General features: G+C 34.9%; 1 protein-coding gene and 1 pseudogene across 2 annotated transcripts in view; both read right to left on the bottom strand.

Annotated features, from left to right (window-relative positions):
- The window catches only part of CHSY3 (chondroitin sulfate synthase 3), a 293,136-nt gene that overhangs the window by 215,433 nt on the left and 51,660 nt on the right, over nucleotides 1–26,043 (bottom strand).
- On the bottom strand, nucleotides 3,220–3,331 carry LOC112133636 (U6atac minor spliceosomal RNA; annotated as a pseudogene).

The raw sequence follows: 26,043 nt of genomic DNA, 5'->3' as shown, positions 1-26,043 counted from the left end.
ATTGGAAGCGAATTGTGACCATCTTTTTTTCAAAAGCAAAATATAACCAAAATTCCAACAAAATAATTAGTACTCTAAGCTCAGAACTAAAGGGATACCTAAAAATAAATTATGTTAACATTTAATTCACAGCATTGTAAACCTCCTATATAAGTAATTAATTAACACATTTACTTTCTAGAAAGGCAGAAGATTGTGAAAAAGAAGCACAACAGAAACTGAGAAAGAAAAACTGCAGAGGGGTTCTGGTGAAAGTTTCAGACTGATTTCTTTCAGTTCTGCTTTGTTAAAATCTCCACTCAGAAATCCATCTATGCTTTATTTTTGTTGTTGCTGTTCTGAAGTAAGCTGTTAGTTTTTTTTTTTATTTTTTACTTCTTATATTTATAATGGTCATACTGAGCAAGTCAAAATCAGGAAAATGACTTAATATTTCCATACATATTTGCTTAAAAGATTTACTTTAAATTAAAACTGTAGTACAGATAATCTCACCATTACTATTTTGACAGCTTTATGGCCATGATAAAACTTGATATTTTTTACTTTTTAATTTTCCCCTAAATAAAAGACTATTTAATTAACTCAAGGGAAATAATTACCATTGAAATGGGATACCTCGTTCAATGCTATGCTCATCTCATTCTTTTAAAGTATATTTTAATGAATCATGAGCACATTTTAGTTATTATCTTCCTACATCTTAAAAACCATCTTACAGATAAGCTAACTTTGGGTGACATTAGACAAATATACATTCAACTTATGTAATGCAGATATATTATATGTACAAAAGACTGCTTTGTTTTGAGCTGCCACAGTGGTGATTTTCAAGGATTCATAAGGGTTCAGATAGTCCCAAGTAATCTGTTCCCAAATAAAGCATTGTTCTTAAAGGATTGCTTATGCTTTATAACTGTGCTGCTAATCAGTAATTGAAAATATACCTATCCTTGAAATACCTATCTTTGGATTCATTTTGTCCTTGGGAGCCAGTGTGATGTAATGAATAGTGTGTGACCTTTGGGGCACAGAGATTCAGGTTTGGATTGCCTTCATGCCATTTGGACCTTTGGAACCCATCCCTTTACCCAAAACTATGTGAGCTCTGACTTTCTTCTAAGTAAAGAAGGGTTAATAATTTCTACCGTAAGGTTATTTTTCAGATTAGAGGTATAAAATGTAAAACACCTAGCAGGAAGTGCCTTATATAGTAGCCATTCAATTAAATGAAAATTTTAGGCTAGTATTGAAATAAACAAAGCAAAACTTAAAAAATGAACATCTTATACATAGTAATATCATATATATATATATGTCTTCTCTGCATGTCATAAACAAGAAAGTTGCTTTGTCTTAACAAAGCAAAGCATTAGACATATTTTATGAACTGCTCAAGTGAACCACCCCCCAGACAGAGGTTGTCATAAGAAAAACAATGTGCTTTATTTAACTCTCTTTTTAATAAATGTTTTTTGGATTACTAGAGTTTTCTTCATCATGAGTAAAAATGCCAGAGAAGCCAGTTCCTACACAGCCAAAAATCCCGCCATTTAAAATATATATAATATTAAATGTGAAGAGCTTTTTAGGTATATGTAAGTCTTCCAATCAGGAAGTTCTATATTAAATACTCCTAAAGGAATACAAATTCAAGAAAAGGAAAGGTTCTCAGATATCCTTCATTCAGTCATTCCCTTTTATAACATTTTATTCTAGCGTCCTAACACAATCCACTGTATTTTTAGGTGGACACTCTGTTACAGTAAATATCTGTGCACATTTACTGGGATATTATCTATGAAACCAAGGTGAGATTGGTTATAGAGGGCAAATCCCTATTTATTAACTGGTTTCTTTTTAACTTAGCTCTTCATTTTGGACTCAGATTTTGTTCATTCAGCTACTTAAATTGCCATGGATAGTCTTTGAGGCCAAGTTCTAGGATTTCTTATGAATTTTCTGCCTATCCAGGCAACTTCCAGTTCATCAAAGACTGATTCTAGGTCCTAATTGACCACATATTTCTTCTTTGAGAGAACTCCACTACTCATTTTTCACATCTGTGGGGTCTGTGGGGATCTAAGGATATAGACATTTTCAACCAACTATCGTATCAAGTAGAGTGAAAGCAAAACAGCCGATCTTCTTGAATAAGACTGGTTTTATTTTAATTTATTTTTATTTATTTTTCACACAGAAGAACACAGAATGTGGTCAGAACAGCTAAGATGAAACTCTGAACACAACCACTTACTGATCTGTACAAGTTACTTCAACTCTCCATGCATCAGTCTCCTTGCCCATATAAAGAGAAAAATGATGACTCCTACCACATAAACTATCTCATTTTATCCATGCAACAACCCTATACAAAATACTTAAGAGGACTGACCTGTCCATAATATGAGTTCAAATTTCATACATAACTATGATGCCATCATTGTCACCATCATCATCACCAAACAGAAATTCCGTAGTAAAGATGGCTTAAGAGAAATTTTTCCATTACCTTGGTTCTTGACTATCCTAAGTGGAACACATCAAATATTATTCGAATATTCACAGAATTACATATTGTAATATATGTCAAAAATGGTTTATAAAATTTAAAAAATCAAATAATCACATTAGATAAAGCACTTTCTATTTAAGTTTTATATTTAACCATCTTAGTCAAATTTCCAGAGGTACTTTTGTTACATATGAAGTAACTAATAATTCATTATTGTATTAAAATATTGTATTAACATCAAAAATTAGGACAGTCATCTCTCAATCAATGCTTTGTGTTCTTCAACTTGCTACTTCCTTCAGAAATTGAAGGTCAACGATGTCATTTTGTAATGTCATAAATTGTAAAGTAATCATTTTAAAATAATAATTACATATAGTTTGAAAACTAAAGTTCTGAGTAGATGCTACTATAATTGTATCCGAGGTAACAAAACTAATAGTCTTAGATTGTATATATTTATTTATTTATTTATTTTTTAGTATACTTTAAGTTTTAGGGTACATGTGCACAACGTGCAGGTTTGTTACATATGTATACATGTGCCATGTTGGTGTGCTGCACCCATTAACTCTTCATTTAACATTAGGTATATCTCCTAAAGCTATCCTTCCCTGCTCTCCCCACCCCACAACAGGCCCCGGTGTGTGATGCTTCCCTTCCTGTGTCCATGTGTTCTCATTGTTCAATTCCCACCTATGAGTGAGAACATGTGGTGTTTGGTTTTTTGTCCTTGCGTATGTGTGTTGTCAGGCCCAAGGGCCTCTTCCATCCTTGTCAAGGGGAGTGCTAACCTTCTCTCCTTTCATACAACACTAGTCTTAGATTTTAAATATGATTAATGTTACTTCTCTACACCATAGCTTACACAAATAATATATGTTCGTGTAAAAATCAATTTAGATCCTTTCTACAGATAAAAAAACAGACATTCTATGGTGTCCTGAAATCTGTAAAATCAGCTGTGACATTTTCAATGTGCTGTGCTGCCCACCTTGACATCCAGTAAAGGAAATCTGTGCTCAACTTTCTGCTCCCGAATCTCATTCTCTGCACCAGCCCTTACAACTGTGCCATGAAGTTCCTCTAGAATTGTGGAGAGCACCAGCAACCCAACCACACTTGACAGCCTTGAGGAACTATAAGTACATAGGGGCTTTTGCTTTTTTTTCTCGACCATGGTAATTTTTGATTTTTAGCGGAGACAAAGAATTCCAGTGTTTTAGATCTTCCTTCAAAGATTAGCAAGAGAAACTACATTAAGGGCACTGGGGGTAGGGGTGAGTATAAACACATTTTATATATTCCAGTTGGAATTACTGTTCTTCTGACTGGTCTAACTCATATTAAAGTCACAGTATCACCAAGTCAGGGTAAGCCCACAGAAGGGTCAGTTGAGTTATCCTTTCTATGGTGATAATCTGCACAGCCAGACTGGCACATTCCATCCCTTTTACATGATTCACCAGGAGGACCAAGCAGGAATGTAACCAGATCAGTGTAAAGGGCCTTATCAGCTCAAAGGCATCCCTTCCAATTATGGGCTATTAGAAATAAGCTATGTGCTAGGAAATCTCATTTGCCCCAAAATAGACTTGATGAAATTATGATTTTTCATATTCAGTTATTTGGGATAATATGCTATTTTTACAATTATAGAAAGTTCAGGGGTGGTCAATCTATTAAGAATGCAGGGGAGACAAGAGACTGACAATCAGAATAAGAGCACTGCAGACCTAGGAGCCAACTTATGAAAAATCATGAGGTTGTGTAATAGCATGTCATTCTAGAAGAAAACACAAGTAGTTTGAGGTTTATAAACAGTGGGATAATTTCTATTGAGAAAGTAAGCAGGGGCAGATGTTGCTATGGAGTCTGGGTTTTGTCAAGACACTGAAGGACTATAAGACTAAAAGTGACTTCTCCAAAATGATATACTTTTTTTAGAAGATTACTGTGGAAACAATCACTTTTTAAGGGGATGGACTGTGAGGATGCAGCTCATCATTCCTCTAGGAGAGGTAATGAGGCCTTTAATCAAGGCAATGCCTGTAAAAATTGAGGAAAAGAGATTTCACAAAATGACAATATAGACTACTGCAAATTTGTAACAAATCATACTTAACAGTGGGGCGTATTGGGGAGAGAAAATATGTATATAATCATTTTGAAATTCTGAAGAAACTGAATTGCACTTAATTATCTTTAAAAATGGCAACAATTCAAAAAGAAACATTTTATATCCATTAGAATACGAATAAAAAACTTCATATGCATAAAATAGCTAGTCATACAAGAATATAATTCAGACACATAAAAACAGGCAAAATTTTCTCAGTTCATTTGAATATGTAGTTAGAGGTGGCTAAGTTAGGACTACGGACAGAATTCCAGATTCTCTGAAATTCTTCATAAAAAGTGTAATTAAATTAGAATAAATTAAATGAGAATATGTTCTTTTTGGAAAGCTTATGATCTTGGATAGAATAATATAATGTGAATCAACAATCATGGCTGATAGGACTACATTCCTGATAACACATGATCAGTGTAGAATCTATGACACAAAGGTTTCATAAACACCATAGCTAAAAGATAACTCACAAAAAAGCAATTTAATGAAAGAGTTATTGAGGGGATAGAGGAGCAGGAGCATCATGTGAGAGAGTTACAATCACAATATGAGAGCAACACAAGGCATAAGACTCACCATGAGATGAAAAAGCATGATTGACTCATCACAAGACTCCATCAGTGGGCTAAAGACCAAGTAAGAAGGGACAGGGCAGTGCGTGGGAGAAAAGAGCAGAGGAGGCAATATAGGCCTATGAAACAGAGAAGACAGCCATGAGAAGATGCAAGGCACAAAACTAAGACACAGGCAACAATAGACAGCACTCAAGATGTCAATATGTCAGAATTAGATATTCGAAAAGAAATAAAGATGGTTTCTCCACTCATTTCTTGCCTATTATAGGTCTGATTTTGAAAGCTTTGTGAGTAGGAGAGTGGGTGTGGGGGAGTTAACCTTAAGGGTTCAGTTGCAGAGCATTTTCCCATATTCATCAAGACACACACAGACCACACACACACACACACACACACACACACACACACACACACACACACACACACACTGCAGAGATCAGGCCAGTAGCTGTTTTCATGATGCAGATTTCTTGGAGAGTCCCTAAAACAGACATTAAGACTTTTACTTAGGGAAAAAAAGGCTATTAACATCAAAAATTTTAGGTTGTACAAAAATAATAGGATGTATAGACATATATAGCATATGCATACATATATCTATATGTGACTGAGAGGACTAAACTGGGCTTGCATAACTGCATCCTGGAATACTACAAATAGAAAGTGGGAAGGGAAACATACCAGGAATAACTGTTAGGGGTCTTCAAGTCATCCCCTTCTCACTCATGATTTTTCATCTTTTATCTTTCTGCAACCCTAAGGTCCATTTAGACAGAGTGGAAAATCTGGAGATAATTTGTAATGTTCTTAAACTTGGGGACTGGTTATGTCATAATTTTTAAGTCATGCTAAATAATTTTGACTTAATCTGTAAATAACAGTTAACACTGAAGTTCTTTTTGTTCAAGTTACCTATCTGAATTCAGTCAAAACTCTAATCTGATTCTTAAGGGAAAGTCTGTCTCTTGATAGAATGATTTAGTGCATTGTTGGTTAAACAAGGCACAGTTAGAATTGCCCTAGGGGAAGCAGCCCTTTCACACTTTTGAATTAGCTACAGATGAAGAGATGTATAAAATAGCATAGCTGAATTCCCAGTAGAATCCAAGCATGTGTAGAAATTTACAGCCACCAGCAACGATCTCACTTTACAACAGTAAGGTCCTTGGAGACAAGTCTCATGTCTAATTTTAGACTATCTCTAGTTCTCAGTTCAGTGCCTGGTCACTCCCTATAAATGCTTGCTGATTGGTTAAATGAAAAATATAGCCCTCATTAATAATGTCTCTGAATATTATTTTACATGGCTAAAGCTATTTTTTATAAGCAATGTGATATACCATATAACACATTAGGGGTTTGAAAGTAGGTAAACTTGACCCTGAAACTTTTTAACAATATAGCATTAGACAAGTAACTTTCCTAAGTCACAATTTTCTCATTTGTAAAATAGAGGTAATGATACTAACTTACAGAGTTGCTGTGAAGACAGAAATTTTAAAAACTTGCCTACTTCAGCACCTGGTAATAAAATGTACTAAGCAATTAAATTTACAGTACATAGTATTCTGATGTAAATCTTTTGTTAGCCAATGACTGAAGAATTACATAGCTAAATAAATATTAAATTATTTTATTATTTTATTTATTTTAATAAAATTAGTGCATGGAAATAAAATTAGAAACCAACCTATTTATTATTATTATTTCATATCTTTAAAACAGCATCTGTCTTAAAATAACTTACCATATTTTGACTAATTAATGTATTGAATATCTACTTTTACTATAAAATTATACCAAATGTAAAATGTACACTACCTACATTATTATTAAAATTAAAATACATGCAGAGTTGCTTCCATCTTATTACAAATGAGATAACAGAATAATCCTGAAAACTTGTCACTTTCAACCTCCTCATCCTGTTCAGTACATGTCCTTTGAATTCCAAATATACTATTTTCTTCTAAATAGTTTCACATATTTTTAAATAGAACACCAAGGAATGGGCTGAGCATACATTTATAGGTACATACTATAATAAGCCTTAATATTATAGCTTTATGAAAAGACCTGCTATAACCTTACGTTTATCTGGCATAGTAGAGACATTTAGATTGATATTTAACTATAACAATTTAGAGTTATAAACAGTAACTCATGTTTCCCCAATGTTATCACATATATCATCAGGTTTGGACATCTGCCAAATTCAAATGGCAGCATGGCTTCTGGTAGCATAGTTGTATAGCCTAGAGTAGCTGGTAGCATTATTAATCAAATTTACCCACAAGTCACATCTTCTTTATAAGTATGAGAAAAATTATTCAGTTATACAAAGAAAATTGCATCTACAATATCAATCAAATTAAACACAACAGTGTAAGTGAAATACAGCATTTCAGAAAAACAACCCAATCCACAAAATTCTCTAGCCTGATTATTCCATTCAAATGCTTTAGATAAATGTGATTACACTTTTATCTATTCCTTACCACTGATCAAATGTAAGCATTATTCCATGCTAGCACTTCATTTAAGATCTCTCTCTGTGTAAACATTTTCAACTCAAAAGCACTTTCTTTCTATCTATCTATCTATCTATCTATCTATCTATCTATCTATCTATCTAATTAATCTGTTCCTCTGTCCACCCCCCTGTTTGCCCATCCATCCATCCATCCATCTATCCATCCCTAAAGTCAAACAAATAAAGATGTTGAGTACCTACTATGTGCCAGGCATTCTGCTAGGCTCTGGTGATGCAAATGTTTACAAGACAAACATTTTCTCTGATCTCAAGTTGCTTACAGCCCAGTGGGAAACAAAAAAGAAATGAGTAAGCAGACAAATAAAACAATTTCAGTAAGTCTTATGAAAGAAGCAAACAAAAGGCTGACTTGGAGATCTACATTAAATGTAGTAGTAAGGCAAGGCTGATCTGAGAGGAGCTCCTTCAAGTGGGGAACTAAAGAATGAGAAAGAGGCAGCTTTGCAGATTTGGGTGGCCTTTTACAAGCAGGGACAGCATGTGGCAAGAACACAGTTCAGGAAATAGCCTGGAATTTTGGAGAAATTGAAAGAAGTACAGAGTTCATTTTATTTATTCAACAAATAAATATGTTCATAATGCTTCACTAGTATTTTGGTTGAAAAGTTCCTTATTTTATTTTTGATACAACAGAAAGAAACTGCCTAAATGCATTAATTAAAGTAAACTATTTTTCTCAAGCTTCTATTTCTGGATACCCTTCAATTATTGTAGAAATGGTACTTAAGACAACCTTACCAAAATTATTCCACCACTGAATTAAAGATAAACCTATTTCAGATCAGGGAGAAAAGTATTTTTTCTACCCATTTCTTCAAACAATCTAGCAAAACCATTTACATATGCTTTGAAATTACATATCCTTTGTAAAGAGTGTAAAAATAACTGAATTAAATACTTCATGAAAAGAGTTTCTTTTTAGGCTTGAGATCAGTCACAAGCAAATAACTGATATTCATGCAGTATTTCAAATTAATTGTCTGTAAAAAGCAAGAAAATGTGTTTAGCATGCAATCAGTATACTAAATGACTTAACTACAATTAGCTAATGTTTAGTTGAAGAAAATATGCATCATAAAACATGGTCTATTTAATTACATTAAGTAATGCTTAATATTAAACATTAATGAGTAAATCATTACATTGATAATGGAAGTGGTATCAGCTACTTTAAACATATTGGAATATTCATTGCTTCCAGAAATGTGGTCTCAAACTTATACCAACTTATTTAACCCTAGCTATGTCACCTCTTAACTTCATGTGTGTGTGTCTAGGTGTAAAGTAAATTTTTTGAAGTATCATTTTATAGGAAAATAGGAAAGGAGCTGTCATACCAGCATCAATTTACTTCCATTGACCCACAGATATTTCTTTTCAAAGATACAGTAACGCTGTAGAATATATACCAATACATAACAACGCTGACTTAACTATAATGTGATATCCATTAATCATAAGCATTTTTCACATAAATTAACCATTCTAGCTAAAACATCAGAAAAATAAGTCAGTGATTAAGAATTCCCCCAAGGAATGTGTTACATACAGATTCCCAGGCTCCACTTCTATAGATTCTGACTCAGTTAACTGTGGAGTGGAGCCAAGAAATCTGCATTAATAAATACCCCCACATATTTCAGATGCAGGTAGACTACTGGTGGCCTGCACTTTGGGAAACACTGCCTTGAGCCTGGATAATCTTAAGAAGAAAAGTGTTTTAAACACACATTGGCCTATTTGCTGGGAGATCTTGTAACAGTATGCTTACCATTTAATAAAAACCTTCATTCAAAACTGTTGGTTTCCATTTGCTTCTGACCCATCAAAGTGTGAGAAACACCTGTCCTTTACAGTTACAGCAAAATTCATAAGGAACTAGTGAGAAACCAGTCAGATGAGATGACTAAACACTGTTCACATCATCAGTGGAATCAATATCCTCTACTCTGTTTCTCCCAAGTTAAATGTTAGAGTACCAAGTTTCAAACTCCCCATCTAAGTGGTTTAATGTAGAACAATGCATTTTGTACTCAATATTCAATATATTTTTGCTGAATTGCATTAATAAAAATAAATTTAATATTGAAAATGATCAAGATTTTTCAATGCAACAATTAGATGGATTTAAGTGTTCTCTGGAAAAAGAGACAACTTGAAAATATATGTTCAAATTTAAAAAATGTTAGCTACACAGATAAAACGGAAAACAGGGAATTCACATAAAGTTAATTGCAAGTTCATTTTGGTCTATTCTTATGTGTGGATTTATCAAAGTATATTATGAGATATCACTCTAATGGAATTGAAAGAATAATTTAGATTCCCCAACAGTATGTATTTAACAAGGCACAATCTACCTGCTGACATCTTAAAGATAGGTATGAGGATTGTCTCTTCTTGTATCTTTATTTTAGCTTGAAAACTTTATTTTAACTTAGTGGATTTTTTGAAGACTACACTACCATAGTTTATTGTCAGCGGAAGAGAGATTTTGTTATTAAAAATGGATCTGTAGCGTATCATATTATGTATACTCTCTTATTGCCACTTCAACCAAAAATTCATGCAAGTTTAATAAAAATGACTTACCAGTAAATTAAATTGTAAAAATCTAGACATTAATGTTATTTCTAGATGTGCCATTTAAAAACCCTTACTATGGCTGATTTCAAACACTTAGGAAAATTAATGACTGCCAGATGAAGTATATAATGTCTGTGGACATGGTCAGGTTTAAGCATAGTTTGCCTTTGAATGATCTTTTCTATTCACTCACCGTCTTCTGTATAATTAATAGCCACTCTCCCAAATCACATGCCAATTAATGAGATGCAGATAAAGGCTTAAAGGTCTGTACTGCAATTTGGTCTTAATGAAAGTCAATATCCTTTTGCCAAGAAAGCTCAGATCACATTTGGCTTTCACAGATAATTAGGAGGGTTTTCAGAGAACCACATAGCAGTGACTGGTAAATATTAGATCTTTAAATAAATGCCATATTTAGCAGGAAAAAGAACTGTTAGAAATGACTTTTCAATTTTACAGAAATAAGTGTGTTTAATTCTCTTAAAATGATATTTAAAAGTAAACAAGATAAGCATATTATATACACATATCTAAAATGGTATTCCACATAAGACTTTTCATCAAGTATAATCATTTGAAAATAGTCCTTATTTACATGACTTGATTCCTCTTGTATCAAATGCTGACTCTTAAGACATGTAAAAAGGCTCTCCATTAATTCCATCTTCCCTCCTTCAAAGTCTTTCTCACCCTATATAAATGTGGTATGGGCACATTAAACTATAGAGTCTATGAGATACGTACATTATTTTTATTTTATGAAGATACTGAAGCCAATTAAGGAGTGAATTCTGATGTTAAACAAGGGCTTTGGATTTTGAGTATCTTTTTCTGTTACAACTCTGCCACTCTAAATTGGTTATATAAATAGAAGATGGTCAAATCGCTTATGATGGCCTTCTTAAATTGCTTTAGACAGAGGTAACACTACACACGTTGAGCCCCTACACAAGGAGTACTTTGACCTTAAGTATAAAGTTACTTTCAGTATCTGTACCGTAGGAGGGACAACTTGGTCATCAAGAAATAAAATAAAGTCAGGCATTGGTTCCTTTCTTATTGTTACTTCTTAGTGACTTTTTTCATTCTCTTTTCAAGGCAAGAACTAAACCCACTTCAGGAAAACTGATACACAAACAGTAGGTGAGAGTCTTTCCTTTGAGCAGACACTGAATAAAAGCAGAACTTTTCATGGAGCTGCAAAAGTTCCATGTAAAGAATATCTGCCAAATTTGTAGAGGTCTATAAACTCCAAACTGTGATTTGATGAGTATGTCTTGGGAATCTTTCAATTTTCATACCTCCAAGACGTTATGAGACACAAATAAAGGTATTCGTTATTTACTTATTTTTCATTAAAAATTTTATCATTTTATTAACATCATATTATCTAATTTAATGCTCATAACAACCTTATGACATGGATCTTACATTGCCCCCATTTTCAGATGAGTGATCAAATGCTCAGTGAGATAACTGTTATCTGGCAAGTAGTTAGAGAGCCCAGGTTCACACTTGTGCAGTGCAGCAAATTTTACACAATGCACTACCTACCTGCTGAGCTGTGCACTGAGAAATGTGGCCTTATTTTCACTTGCCAATCACTTACTGAGTTCCTGTTATGCACAAGACACTGGATAGTTTCCAAAGATGAATTTATTTGGATCAACAGATTAAACAGAAGAAAAATACTCCACACTTTTGCTTCCACTACACAAACATTCCTTGACATTTCAACAGCTGTTCTTCTCAAATCATTTGGTATTTCTAATACTTCAAAGGTGCTTTTTCTCTAACAGCCTATAATACAAATACAGACTATCACCTAGAATAAAGCATGTTGTCAGAAAAGTTAGGATGGAGCTTTACATCTTTGCATGTGTGTACAGAGCTCCCTTCATCAAAATATGTTTCTGATGGACAGAATCCAGAATCTGTGGAGTATGAGAAGAGTTATTCAGTCAACTACTCCTCATGTAACAGCTTTTAAAACAAGAATTTAAGGCTCTGGTCTCACTAACTGAAATGTTTTTATACCAACAAGTTTATCAACAGGCAAATAGCTGATGAACCAGTATTCTGTAATATAAAATAAAATCTCTGGTGACCTTAAATGAGACATCCCTACGATTTCTTTCCTATTGCTGCAAAGAATAATTACTGAAAAAATGTTTGACAAATGTGAAAAGACAATTACCCTTTATCAATTATATGTTAGAAATTAGTAACCTCCCCACGATTCCAGGTTCCTTTCTGAAACCTGTCAATTATCTCGTTTCAACAAAAGGTACGATGAAAACCTTTCTTTAATGACTCACAGAAGCATTGGATTAAACAGTGTATCTAAATGGAGTAACCTCAAAGTGCACTGCAGCACCAAAATAGCATATGATAACTAGAATTGAAGAGTCCACAAAGTGAACTATGTACAATATTTATTTAACCACCAGGACTGACAGTTAAAGCAAACTTTTGATCAGCTCCACATCATACTGTATTATACAGAAATGTAATTTGGAAATTCTGCAATAAAATCAAAGAACACGTGATGGTGTCACAGATTTCAAAGCTGGCAAGGTAGAATACATCTAGGCAACTTCTGCCAATTTTCCAGATGGCAAATCTCAGTTCTAAAGAAGTAACATCACTTCCCCAATGTCAAATGGCAGTGTTTCCCAGAAGTTGACCTGAAAACCAGATTTCTACCACCCATTTCAGAGCTCTTTCCACAAAATAACGTGCATCCACACCATTTAACCTCTTTGCCTCTTCCCCCTGGAAGGAAACTCGTGAATCCAAATCCTCACTGACACACACAAACCAAGAAAATTCCAACTGATGTCATGAGGCACTTGAAAATGTTTTTCAATTAAAAGTAAAGTTTAAACTGGTCAACATGAAAAGTTACACATGATTCAACCTATGTACTGTGGCTGCAGACTAAATATATTTCAAATAATGTACTGGTATTTGAATGACAGAAAACAGATGGGGAATGAAAAAATCAAGAACATTTTGTGTTTTCAGTCATAGCTCTAAAAGTGGGGGAAAAGAAAAGATCTACACTGTGAGCAGCTTCATAGCTCCAGAGTTTGTACAGTGAAGAATAAAAACCCTTCATACTAATTTGAATTTTAAATACACCAAAATTACTAATAACCAGTCTTATGACAGTAATTAAGATTATTTCTAAAGTGATTAAGATTCTCTACATACTATTTGCTATGTACACAGGGGGAAAATTGCCCTGAATAATTCAATCCTAGACTGTTAAAGAGTGGCTGTTAAAGTAAGACCAGATAGGACTGCGCATTGTTTTCCAGCTGGGAATCCCAAATAGAAGAGAGGCACACAACATTGACAAGGATGGATTGAGAGCTACTGGAGTCCTATATCTGAATGCATACTTGGGCTGTGTTAGCCCCCTAGCTTCTGGAAAAATTATAATTACCCTCTTCTCTTTCCTGGAGGGTATTTATAATTACCCTCTTCTCTTCATCTTCTCCTATCTTCTCCCTCCCAAGCTACATAGAGCCCAACTGATGAAACAGAAGATGCTAGGGCAGCAGGAGTGGGAATTCTACCTTACCCAAGGATACACCTTATCTTCCTCACATATTTGCATATAAGAGCAGGTGTATCCTTGGGTATTCAGGGTCAAATCAGACCTTCAGTCAGTTAGTCTAGGATCACACAGCCAGCAAGTACATCAGAGTTTCTTCTCTAAAAACAACTTCCAGCCACATAAAATCCTGGCCCCAGAGTAAGGAGGCAAACCATTATTCCACTCTTACCCAGCACAGACTTCCTTGATGCCCACGAGGTGGGCTTGAGGGAGAGGTTGCCCACTATATCTGTTTCTGACTGGCATACACCATCCTGAACAGTGAGGATCGAGAAAGTGAGCACTACCATGATTCAGAAATTTATTATCCCAAGTGAATTACAGGACATGTGCACACACATACAGATATACATACATATAGATACACGTACACACCTACACATATACACATACACATATATACACAGATACATATATGCACACACATGCCCACACACATCCCTGGGGTTTTTTCAAACTCTTAAAGGGAAAAAAAACCTGACATTATATAGGACCCAAGATTAGCCAAACCAATTCTGTGGAAGAAAATGAAAATGTGGACTTTCTGAGTCAGATGACATAAGAAACATTCAAATGATGACTAAGGGCAATAACACCCAACAGGAGGTTGTAGACTCTGTAAAGTACAGCTCTGGGCTTTGTCCCAAACACAACTAAAAATAGGTCGATTAAACTGCTGAATAGAGGGCTGCACTGTGAAAAGCAGCTGAAAACTGACTCCACAGTGTCATCTGCTAGTCATTTTCCCACTGCATCACACTTCACTCATATGTTAATAGTACACATCGTGACCAGAATAGTGTTAAATGTTATACCAGTCCCATGAGGGGAACCACAGAAATCAGAACAAGGAGCTGCTCATGCTGGACTCTGACACTCAAGTGTCATGGGCAAGTCATAACCCTTCTCTTAGCTTCTTCATTTATACAAAAAGAAATTGAAAAATGTTTGTCATGCCTACCCTAACAATCAAGTAAGCTATCAACCAAGGCAGTAGATGAAAATAGTTTCCTAAACATCAAAAGACTATAGAGATGTAACGTATCTGTAATAGCTATCATCCATTTTCCAAGCCTGGGAAATAAAATAGTGTACACATCTCTCTTCAATAATCAATAGCATTCTAGATCTAGGCTCAGTATAGAAGCCCTCTCTCCCCATTCCACCATAGTTTTGCTAGATCAATTACAAGTTATAGTCAATTCTCATCATTCTGGCTTTACCACTGGAGCTGAAACCCTGGCAGCTACCTTTGAGGCTCCCAGCAACCACCTTGAAGTTACTAGAACACTAGGAGCAGAATCTAAAACATAAGCCGCAAAGACCCCCAAATTGGCTGTTCCAGAATGGGCTATCAATACCAAAGATAGGTGCAGCCTACATCACAACCCATGTGTTCTAACTTCTCATACAGTCAGCTGGCTCTTCTGGATGATAATTCTGCTCTTTCTGCTGGAGTTATCATTTGAAGCAAACCTTGAAGCCGGAATTCAGCCATCAAGTTAATATGTACAAAAAAAGCCAGAGTCCAGAGACTTGATGTCACCATCAAAGAGGAGGAAGCAGGATTTCTTTGCTTGACTAGAGAAGGCTGTTGTGGTTGGAGAGCAGAAAGCAGGGAGCATGAGACAGAGCTGCAAAAGCACACAGGTGTCAGACCATGCAGGATCTCATGGGCTACAGAAAGGAGTGTGGTCTTTATATTGTGTTTTATGGGAAACAACTAAATAGTTTTAAACAGGGCAGTGACAGGTCATATTTACAATCAGAAAAGATAAATACAGCTGCAAATCAGAGAACAATCTTGATGCATTAGGAAGTTTGTGTAGTGTCTCTGGAAACAGATGATGCCAGCCTAGATGAGGGTGTTAAGAGGAGAGAAGAAAACAAGTGGATTTAAAGGAGATATTTAGGAGGCAATAGCAATAAGACTTGGGGACAGATTGAATTCAGGGAGAGAGGAGGAGATCTCATGAATGACTCAGGTTTCTGTTCAGTTGGCTTGGTGGTGGTACCATTTGCTGAGATTAGAGAAGAAAAGGCAAGGCTTGATGCTGAGGGTTATGCGTTCAGCCATAGTGGTGTTGAGTCTGAGTCTTGATTGGAATGATTCTTTTGAGATGCAATAGTTGGTACAGAAGAGAGGAGAAAATAATTCATAATGAAAATTTTCTGAGAGGGTTGGGGATACAGGAAACAAAACCCAGAAGCAGGGATTGGTATGAGATGAGTAGGACCCCTGTTATGTATGTAACTTAGGGACAAAGTTGAAAGATTGGCTGCAGGTATGGATAGTTTCCTGGTTTGGGCTGAGAGAATATGAGAGTTCCCAAATGACTTTTATTTTCTTCTGGATGGAAGGAGCAGAGTCACCTGTAGAAAATGAGGTGAGTAATAAAAAGCATGAGAATAGAGAAGATCTGAAATAGTTATTGAAAGTTTTTAAAAAAATTTATTGACTAGAGGGAAAAAAGTACAGCTGTTGCACAAGTTTATGTCAGGTTTTGCTTTCATAAACAAATTAATGCTTAAAGGTTACTGAAATTGTGGACCATCCTGGATCAGAAAGGAAGAAAGAGGCTAATGGAGAGAAAAGGAGAGAATCGTTGAATAATTATGCTCAAAGAAAAAAAAAATGTGTGATCAGAGAAGGGGTTATCTGAGGTAGTGTTTAAAATCAGAAACAAAAGGCGTGGAAAGCCTGGAGCAGTTTAGGACTTTTGGGTATCAGAGAAAAACTTCTAGGGCTAAGTGCATACTGTGTACAGTATGCTCAGATATAAAAAGAAAGAGATGATCCTCACTGATTATCATTTCTTAAAAGGGGGCAGTAAGTGGTCTAAACTATTTTTCTCAAATGAGAGTTCAATTTGAAAAGTTCACACAATTTGAGGAATAATTCTCTGTATATTGCTATTTCACATAAAACTATTTTAAGAAATAATAGGCCAATATGAACACACATTTTATTCTGTCTCAATTCAAACCCTTTTTATCACTGTTACATACCTTCCCTGCTTTTACTGACTTTATATGTTGCAATTAGAAAAGTAAGCATTTTGAGCAACGTTAGCAATGTCAGAAATACTGAATTTAAAGAGGGAAGGAAGGAAGCAATTACCCCTTTTGGTGTATTCCATGCATTAGCTGTAATTTCCATTGCCCGTTTTCTGAAAACTCATGTCTGTACCATTTATGGTGAAAAGCAAGTCAGACTTGCCGCAATCAACCAAACATTCCAATTCAAGTCACTCTGGGAAGAATTTCAACTCAGAACATACTGCGGAAATTGTCTACTGGTTTGATCACATCCACTGGTGGACACGGCATTCAGAGTAACTTGGAAAATAGATTATAATTTGATAACTACGAACACTAGGCACAAAGTAAAATAATTACAAGGGCAGTCTTTTATAATGCCCTTTCTTATTTATGCTATTATTTGGAGTAGGGTACATATAAAATGTTTCATAAAAATCTGTTAATTTTGCAGGAAAAATTAAAACTAGTTTACTTTTTAAACAGTGGCATGCATTCATTATTTTTTAAAAAAATATTTCATATATAAAACAAATGATTTACTAAAAGGATGCTGATACAAAGTTTCATATTTACCAAATTATCAGAGATTATTACATTGAGAGTCTTAAAACTTTAAAACAAATAAATCTAATTAAAATCAAAGTTGGAGTTTAATAATCTTTTTTGTAATTTCCGTTTTCTCATGTATTTAAGTAAAATGACCAAAATGTAGCATGATGACTGGCTCATCATACTACAGTTGTCTTTTTTAAATGATAAAAATTTAAATTTCCCATGTCATTTCACAAGAAAACACATTAATCCTTGAAGTTATTTATTAAAAAGTATACCCAGTGACAAAATCCTAACCTCAATGACCATTTTAAAGAGTATCAGGAAATAAATATTTTGGAGACACTGTATTCACCATGTCATTTTTGGCCAAAAACCTTCAAAGATCTTCCAAACTTTATAAGCTCAATCTTTATTCATTCAACCACGTTAAGAGAATGTCTGCTACATGCCAAACTCTACCAGTCCTTCTGTGGACAACATCAAACAGGGAGAGAAAGAATCCTGTAAAGCCCACAAAGAGCATCAGGACCATGATAGGAAGATGTGCTAAGTGTGCTGGGAATGGAAAGAAGCTTTCTTAAGGGAGGGAAAATTCTACTGATGGGGTCCCAGAAAAGCTTTCTAACTTCATTAAATCATCATCTCTTGTCATAAAACTAACTTAGTCCATTCAGAGTCCTTTGGAATAGGAATTTTCTGAGGTTTGTCTGAAAATATATTCAGTATCAAATATGCTTAAACACTCAACACCACTTAACTTCATGGCAATGCAATAATCAAGTATGATATCAGAGAAATTTTAAAGTGTTGTTAACAAGTAAAAAAAAAGATACGCATCACTTGCAATAAAAGGAAAAAGAAAACAGTACCTTAAACTGTAACAAAATGAACATGCAAAGTAAAAACTGTAATCGGAAAAAAATTTCAAATTTATTATAGCTCTCAGCATCTTTCCTATGCTGATGACATAGAAATCTTAATGCAAATAAGTCTAAACATGCTATCTATGGAAACCACTTATTTATAATCTTGCTTCTTTAGCTGCATATTCAAACTGAATAACAATAAACTCAACTATTCCAGATCATAAATATATGTTTATTGTTATTCCTCCTTATTTAACAATATTGAAATTAACATGTCTTATAGTTTTACATGCAAATTAAGAATCTCTGCTCTACTGAATAAATATGAAAGTGAAGAAAATACAGAAGAGAGTTCTTGTTTTCAAATTTTTTATTCATAACATCCAAATTTCAAGATGCAAATCATAAATCAAAATACAAACTACAATCCCATAGGTAGCTATAGGAAATGTGAAAGCATCAAAAAACAACATTCTGGATATATGGGCAAAGATTTTTGCTTAGAAAGCAAGTAACAAATTACTACTGGAATATGATGATGAGATCATCTCTCTAGTCATCTAACCAATATTATTTACATATATACTAGGCAAAAGTATCTAAAAACGAAGAAAGATAAATGAAAATTCATATCTTATTCAGGACAAGATTAACGTCTAGAAGTAACTAGTAAATGCAAAATACGTTATTTATCATAACAGAAGGAAAAATAAATATATGAATATCCAAATTCACTAAAGAGAGCATATTCACTTGGGATTCATCCAAGAAGACTTCATTAAGAAGGGCAAGATTCAAGCTGAAATTTGAATGAATAGTAGAGTTTGCTATGTTTAGCTAACAAACTAGATTAATATGTCATTTATTTAGGCTAATAAGGAAATACTGAGTCCTATATTTTATTCTTTTAGGGATTAATATTTACCAATTTATGGCATTCAAAAATAATCTCTCTCTAAAAAAAATTGCTTCTCTATCTTCTTACAAAGAAGACATCTGCATCTGCCAGGCACACTGGCTAATTCCTACAATCCCAGCACTTTGGGTAGCTGAAACAAGAGGATCACTTGAGGCCAGGAGCTTGAGACAAGCCTGGGCAAGTGAGACCCCACCTGGAAAAAATAAGTAAATAAATAAATAGCCAGACATGGTGGCATGTGCCTGTAGTCTCAGCTACTCAGGAGGATGAGGTAGGAAGATTGCTTGAACTCAGGAGTTTGAAACTTCAGTGATCTGTGATCACACTGCTGCACTCCAGGCTGGGTAACAGAGCAAGACCCCATTTCTTAAAAAAAATAGAATATTTTTAAGAAGAAGGCATTGAACATAGTTTAATTTGGAGATTATATGGCTTATTATTCATATCGCTATGGTTCCATCCTCCATTTACTTTTGATCTCCAGAAGATCACCTACTTCTAATGATACCTCGTTTCTCTTTTTCTTTTTTATTCTCCTTTTTTACTGGGGAAAAAAACAAAACAAACAAAAACAAACAAACAAAAAAAACAAGAAAGCAACTTTGTTAGAAAATCAGGAAAACACTAGAGTAGATAAAGTCCAGTATAAAAGATAAGGAATCAAGCTCATACTTTAATGTCTTTGTGACAGAGATTTGGGATTACAGTGATTTTTTTGGTTTGTTTTTTATTCTGCTTTGTAGGTTGAAAATAATTGTCTCATATTGTTGATAAGTGAGATTTCCCTGAACAAGGAACCAGCAGTAAAGTGATAATTAATGGATAACAAAAGTAGTTCAACAAAAGTACAGAAGTTACAAAAATGTTAAAGTGACCTGGAGGGCTTTCTAATGCAGGCTTGGGGGTCAATCATTTGACAGCAGCTTCCCTGCCCACCCAATGCAAGGAATAATTTTAAATATGCTCATATCCTTCCTACACATAGTTCCCTGTCAGATGCCCTACTCCCAAGAAAGGCCCAGCTGGAATCAGGTCTAGTTATATACCAGTAGAAGAAATCCACACTGCATAATTAGAATAATCAACCACGCCTTTCACTCAAATATGAGCAGAAAACCAAGAATCAACAGATTCCCAAGGAAAGAAGAGGATAAATTGATAATTCAAGATAGCAAAGAAAAGTCAAACACACAAACTAATAACACTCTAATATTCAAGAAGAGTATCACATTCATAAAAATAACTGGATGCTCTGAAAAGATGCAATCAGAGAACATTAAAAATATTTAGAAGTTTTAAAAATTCACATTTTAAAAAATTAATAGAAGGTTTAGAACATAAAGTTGAAAACATCAGCCAGGATATAAATCTCAGAAGAAGAAAAGTATGAAAGTAAAGATAAATCAGATAGAGGATCAACATAGTAAGTTAAAGATATGGCCAACTGGGATTTATTTTGGAAAAGAAAGAATAAGAATGAAGTTGGAAAGGAAGAACAAATCAAGGAAATAATAGAAAAAAAAGAAACCCAGATTTGAAGGACACAAGTGTTTATATTGAAATTAATATGAACCTACAATGCCTAGACATAAATTATGAAATTTTAGAGCACTGGGGATAAAGGAAGAACCTAATAGCTCCTGAAGGCATGAGAGGCAAAGAAGTAATGATTTCCAAATGATGAGATTGTCATCAAATATTTCAATATTACAGTAAAAAATAGAACACAGTTCATCAATATCTTCAAAGTATGAGGAAAAAATATTTTGAACCTAAAATTCTACGCTAAAGCAAAATATTAATTACATGTGAGGAAAAACTACAGATACTTTCATACTTGCAGGAATTCATTCAGTTTATCTCCCACATATATTTATGTCAAATATATGAAGATCAATCAGGCAAAAGAAAGGAATAAAAAGCATTCAAATAGGAGAGAAGTCAAACTATCCCTGTTTGCAGACAACATAATTCCATATCTAGAAAATCCCATAGTCTCGGCTCAAAAGGTCCTTAAGCTGAAAAACAACTTCAGCAAAGTCTCAGAATACAAAATCAACGTACAAAAATCACTAGCAATCTTATTCACCAAAAACAATCAAGCTGAGAGCCAAATCAGGAACACAATCCCATTCACAATTGCTATAAAAAGAATAAAATACATAGAAACATAGATAATGATGGAGGTGAAAGATATCTACAATGAGAGTTGCAAAACACTGTTCAAAGAAATCAGAGATGGCACGAACAAATGGAAAAACATTCCATGCTCATGGATAGGATGGGTAGGATGAATCAATATTGTTAAAATAGTCATACTGCACAAAACAATTTATAAGTTCAATGCTATTCCTATTAAACTACCAATGACATTCCTCACAGAACTAGAAAAAAATCAATTTTACAATTAATACGGAACCAAAAATAGCCCGCATAGCCAAAGAAATCCTAAGCAACAAAAACAAAGCTGGAGGCATCACACTACTTGTCTTCAAGCTATACTAAAGAGCTACAGTAACCAAAACAGCATGGTACTGGTACAAAAACAGATACATAGACCAATGAAACAGAATAGAGAGCCCAGAAATAATGCTGCAAACCTACAACCATCTGAGCTTTGACAAAATCAAAAAAATCAAGCAACGAGGACGTACTCCCTATTCAATAAATGGTGCTGGGATAACTGGCTAGCCATATGCAGAAGACTAAAACTGGACCCCTTCCTTATACCATACACAAAAATCAATTCAAGATTTCATGATGAATATGCCAAAAGGAATTGTAACAAAAGCAAAAACTGACAAATGGGATATTATTAAACACAAGAGCTTCTGCACAGCAAAAGAAACTATCAATTGAGTAAATACACAACCCACAGAATGAGATATAAATTTTGCAAACTGCATTTGACAAAAGACTAATATTCAGCATCTATAAGGAACCTAAACAAATTTATAAGAGAAAAACCAACAGCTCCATTAAAAAGTGGACAAAGGACATGAACAGACACATTCCAAAAAAAGACCTACATACGACCAACAAGCATATGAAAAAAAACTCAACATCACTGATTGTTAGAGAAATGAAAATCAAACCCACAATGAGATACCATCAAAATGGCTATTATTAAATACTACCAGTCAGAATGGTTATTATTAAAATGTCAAAAAATAACACGCCGGCAAGGCGTTGGAGAAAAAAAACGCTTATACACTGCTGGTGGGAGTGTAAATAAGTTCAACCATTGTGGAAAGATGCGTGGCGATTCCTCAAAGAGCTAAAAAGAAAACTTTTTAGAGAACCTTCAACCCAGCAATCCCATTACTGGTCATATACCCAAAGGAATATAAATTGTTCTATGGTAAAGACACATACATGTGCATGTTCACTGCTTATGATAGCAAAGATATGGAATCAACCTAAATGTTCATCAATGATAGACTGGATAAAGATAATGTGGTACATGTACACCATGGAATACTATGCAGCCATAACAAAAGAACAAGATCATGTCCTTTGCAGGAACATGGATGGAGCTGGAAGCCATCATCCTTAGCAAACTAACGCAAGAACAGAAAAGCAAATACCACATATTCTTATCTATAAGTGGAAGCTAAATGATGAAAGCTCATGGACGCATAGAGGGGAACAACGCACACTCAAGCCTCCTGGAGAGTGAAGAGTGGGAGGAGGGAGAGGAACAGGAAAAATAACTAATACCTGGGTGATGAAATAATCTGCACAACAAACCCTCATGACATGAGTTTACTTACATAACAAACCTACACATGTACCCCTGAACTTAAAAGTTAAATAAACTTTTAAGATTATATATATATATATAATAAATACATATATCTTAAGTTATATGTAAGTAAGGAAGGAAACAAAGGAGGAAGGAAGGGAAAAAGAAAGGAGGGAGAAAGGGAAAAAGGAAAGGAGAGAGGAAAAAATATTAAAAACAAAAACAAAAACTAAGTAAAAATCAATGATAACCAAGAAAGAATACATGCAGATCAGTTGGTGAGAGTTGTGCAGCTGGCTCTGGAACAACAGACCCAAACTTGGGCAAGACGGTAGAAGGCACCAGAAGATGTCTCCAAGGAAAAGAGGGGGATACTTAATTTTCATTTAATTTGGTCAAAATCTGTGTAAATAAAAGTCATTATGTAAAAATCATAGCTCCAAAACAGTCATTTAAAAAAAATGGGCCAGGCGCAGTGGCTCACGCCTGTAATCCCAACACTTTGGGAGGCCAAGGTGGGCAGATCACGAGGTCAGGAGACCAAGACCATCCTGGCCAACATGGTGAAAACCCGTCTATATTGAAAATACAAAAATTAGCGGAGTATTGTGGCACACGCCTGTAGTCACACCTACTCGGGAGGCTGAGGCAGGAGAATCACTTGAACCCAGAAGACGGAGGTTGCAGTGAGCCAAGATTGCGCCACTGCACTGCAGCCTGGGTGGCAGAGCGAGACTCCATCTCAAAAAAAAATGTATTTAAGAAAATATAGGCAACTTCAGCAAAGTCTCATGATACAAAATCAATATGCAAAAATCATAAGCATTCCTATACATCAATAACAGACAAACAGAGAGCCAAATCATGAGTGAACTCCCATTCACAATTGCTACCAAGAGAATAAATTACCTAGGAATACAACTTACAAGAAATGTGAAGGACCTCTTCAAGGAGAACCAGAAACCACTGCTCAAGGAAATAAGAGAGGACACAAACAAATGGAAAAACACTACATGCTCATGGATAGGAAGAATCAATATTGTGAAAATGGCCATACGGACCAAAGTAATTTATAGATTCAATGCTATCCCCATCAAGTTACCATTGACTTTCTTCACAGAATTAGAAAAAACTACTTTAAATTTCATATGGAACCAAAAACAAACAAACAAAAAGGCCCGTATAGCCAAGACAATCCTAAGCAAAAAGAACAAAGCTAGAGGTATCACTCTACCTGACTTCAAACTATACTATAAGGCCACAGTAATCAAAACAGCATGGTACTGGTACCAAAACAGATATATAGACCAATGGGACAGAACAGAGGCCTCAGAAATAATGCCACACATTTACAACCATCTGATCTTTGACAAACCTGACAAAAACAAGAAATGGGGAAAGGATTCCCAATTTAATCACTGGTGTTGGGAAAACTGGTTAGCCATATGCAGAAAACTGAAACTGGACCCTTTCCTTACACCTTATACAGAAATTAACTCAAGATGGATTAAAGACTTAAATGTAAGACCTAAAACCATAAAGACCCCAAAAGAAAACCTAGGCAATACCATACAGGACATAGGCATGGGCAAAGACTTCAGGAATAAAACCAAAAGCAGTGGTAACAAAAGCCAAAATTGACAACTCGGATCTAATTAAACTAAAGAGCTTTTGCACAGCAAAAGAAAGTATCATCAGAGTGAACAGGCAACCTACAGAATGGGAGAACATTTTTGCAATCTATTCATCTGACAAAGGGCTAATATCCAGAATCTACAAGGAATTCAAACAAATTAACAAGAAAAAAATGAACAACCCCATCCAAAAGTGGGAGAAGGATATGAACAGACACTTCTCAAAAGAAGACATTTATGCAGCCAACAAACATACAAAAAAAGCTCATCATCACTGGTCATTAGAGAAATGCAAATCAAAACCACAATGAGATACCATCTCACACCAGTTAGGATGGCGATCATTAAAAAGTCAGGAAACAACAGATGCTAAAGAGGATGTGGAGAAATAAGAACACTTTTACACTGTTGGTGGGGGTGTAAATTAGTTCAACCATTGTGGAAGACAGTGTGGCGACTCCTCAGGGACCTAGAACCAGCAATACCATTTGACCTAGCAATCCCATTTTTGGGTATATACCCAAAGGATTATAAATCATTCTACTATAAAGACAGATGCACACGTATGTTTATTGCAGCGCTATTCACAATAGCAAAGACTTGGAACCAACCCAAATGCCTATCAATGTTAGATTGGATAAAGAAAATGTGGCACATATACACCATAGAATACTATGCAGCCATAAAAAATGATGAGTTCACGTCGTTTGCAGAGACATGGATGAAGCTGGAAACCATCATTCTCAGCAATCTAATACAGGAACAGAAAACCAAACACCACATGTTCTCACTCATAAGTGGGAGGTGAACAATGAGAACACATGGACACAGGGAGGGGAACATCACATATCGGGACCTGTTGGGGATAGGGGGATAGGGGAGGGATAGCATTAGGAGAAATACCTACTGTAGATGATGGGTTCATGGGTGCAGCAAACCACCACGGCATGTGTATACCTATGTAACAAACCTGCACATTCTGCACATGTATCCCAGAACTTAAAGTATAATTTAAAAAAAGAAGATATAGGATACTACACAATTTTCAGTCATTTGTTCATGTACTGAAGTCTCAAATAAAAGTTTGTCATACAATTTTAAAAATGGGGACAATAATATTCACCTTACAGTGTTTGATGATTAAAGAAAACAATATAATCCAAATATCCAGCCCAGTGCCTGGCATATAGTAGACACTAGAAGTTACTTTTCCTCTCTTCCTGTCTCAGCACTCATCCTATCTTTATTAGTGTTTCCTAGGCAACTACCACAGCATGCCAACGTGCTTTC

The sequence above is a fragment of the Pongo abelii genome, chromosome 4 (genome assembly GCF_028885655.2).
Source record: "Pongo abelii isolate AG06213 chromosome 4, NHGRI_mPonAbe1-v2.0_pri, whole genome shotgun sequence".
NCBI lineage: Eukaryota > Metazoa > Chordata > Mammalia > Primates > Hominidae > Pongo > Pongo abelii.
This window is presented reverse-complemented; position numbering and strand designations above follow the sequence as displayed.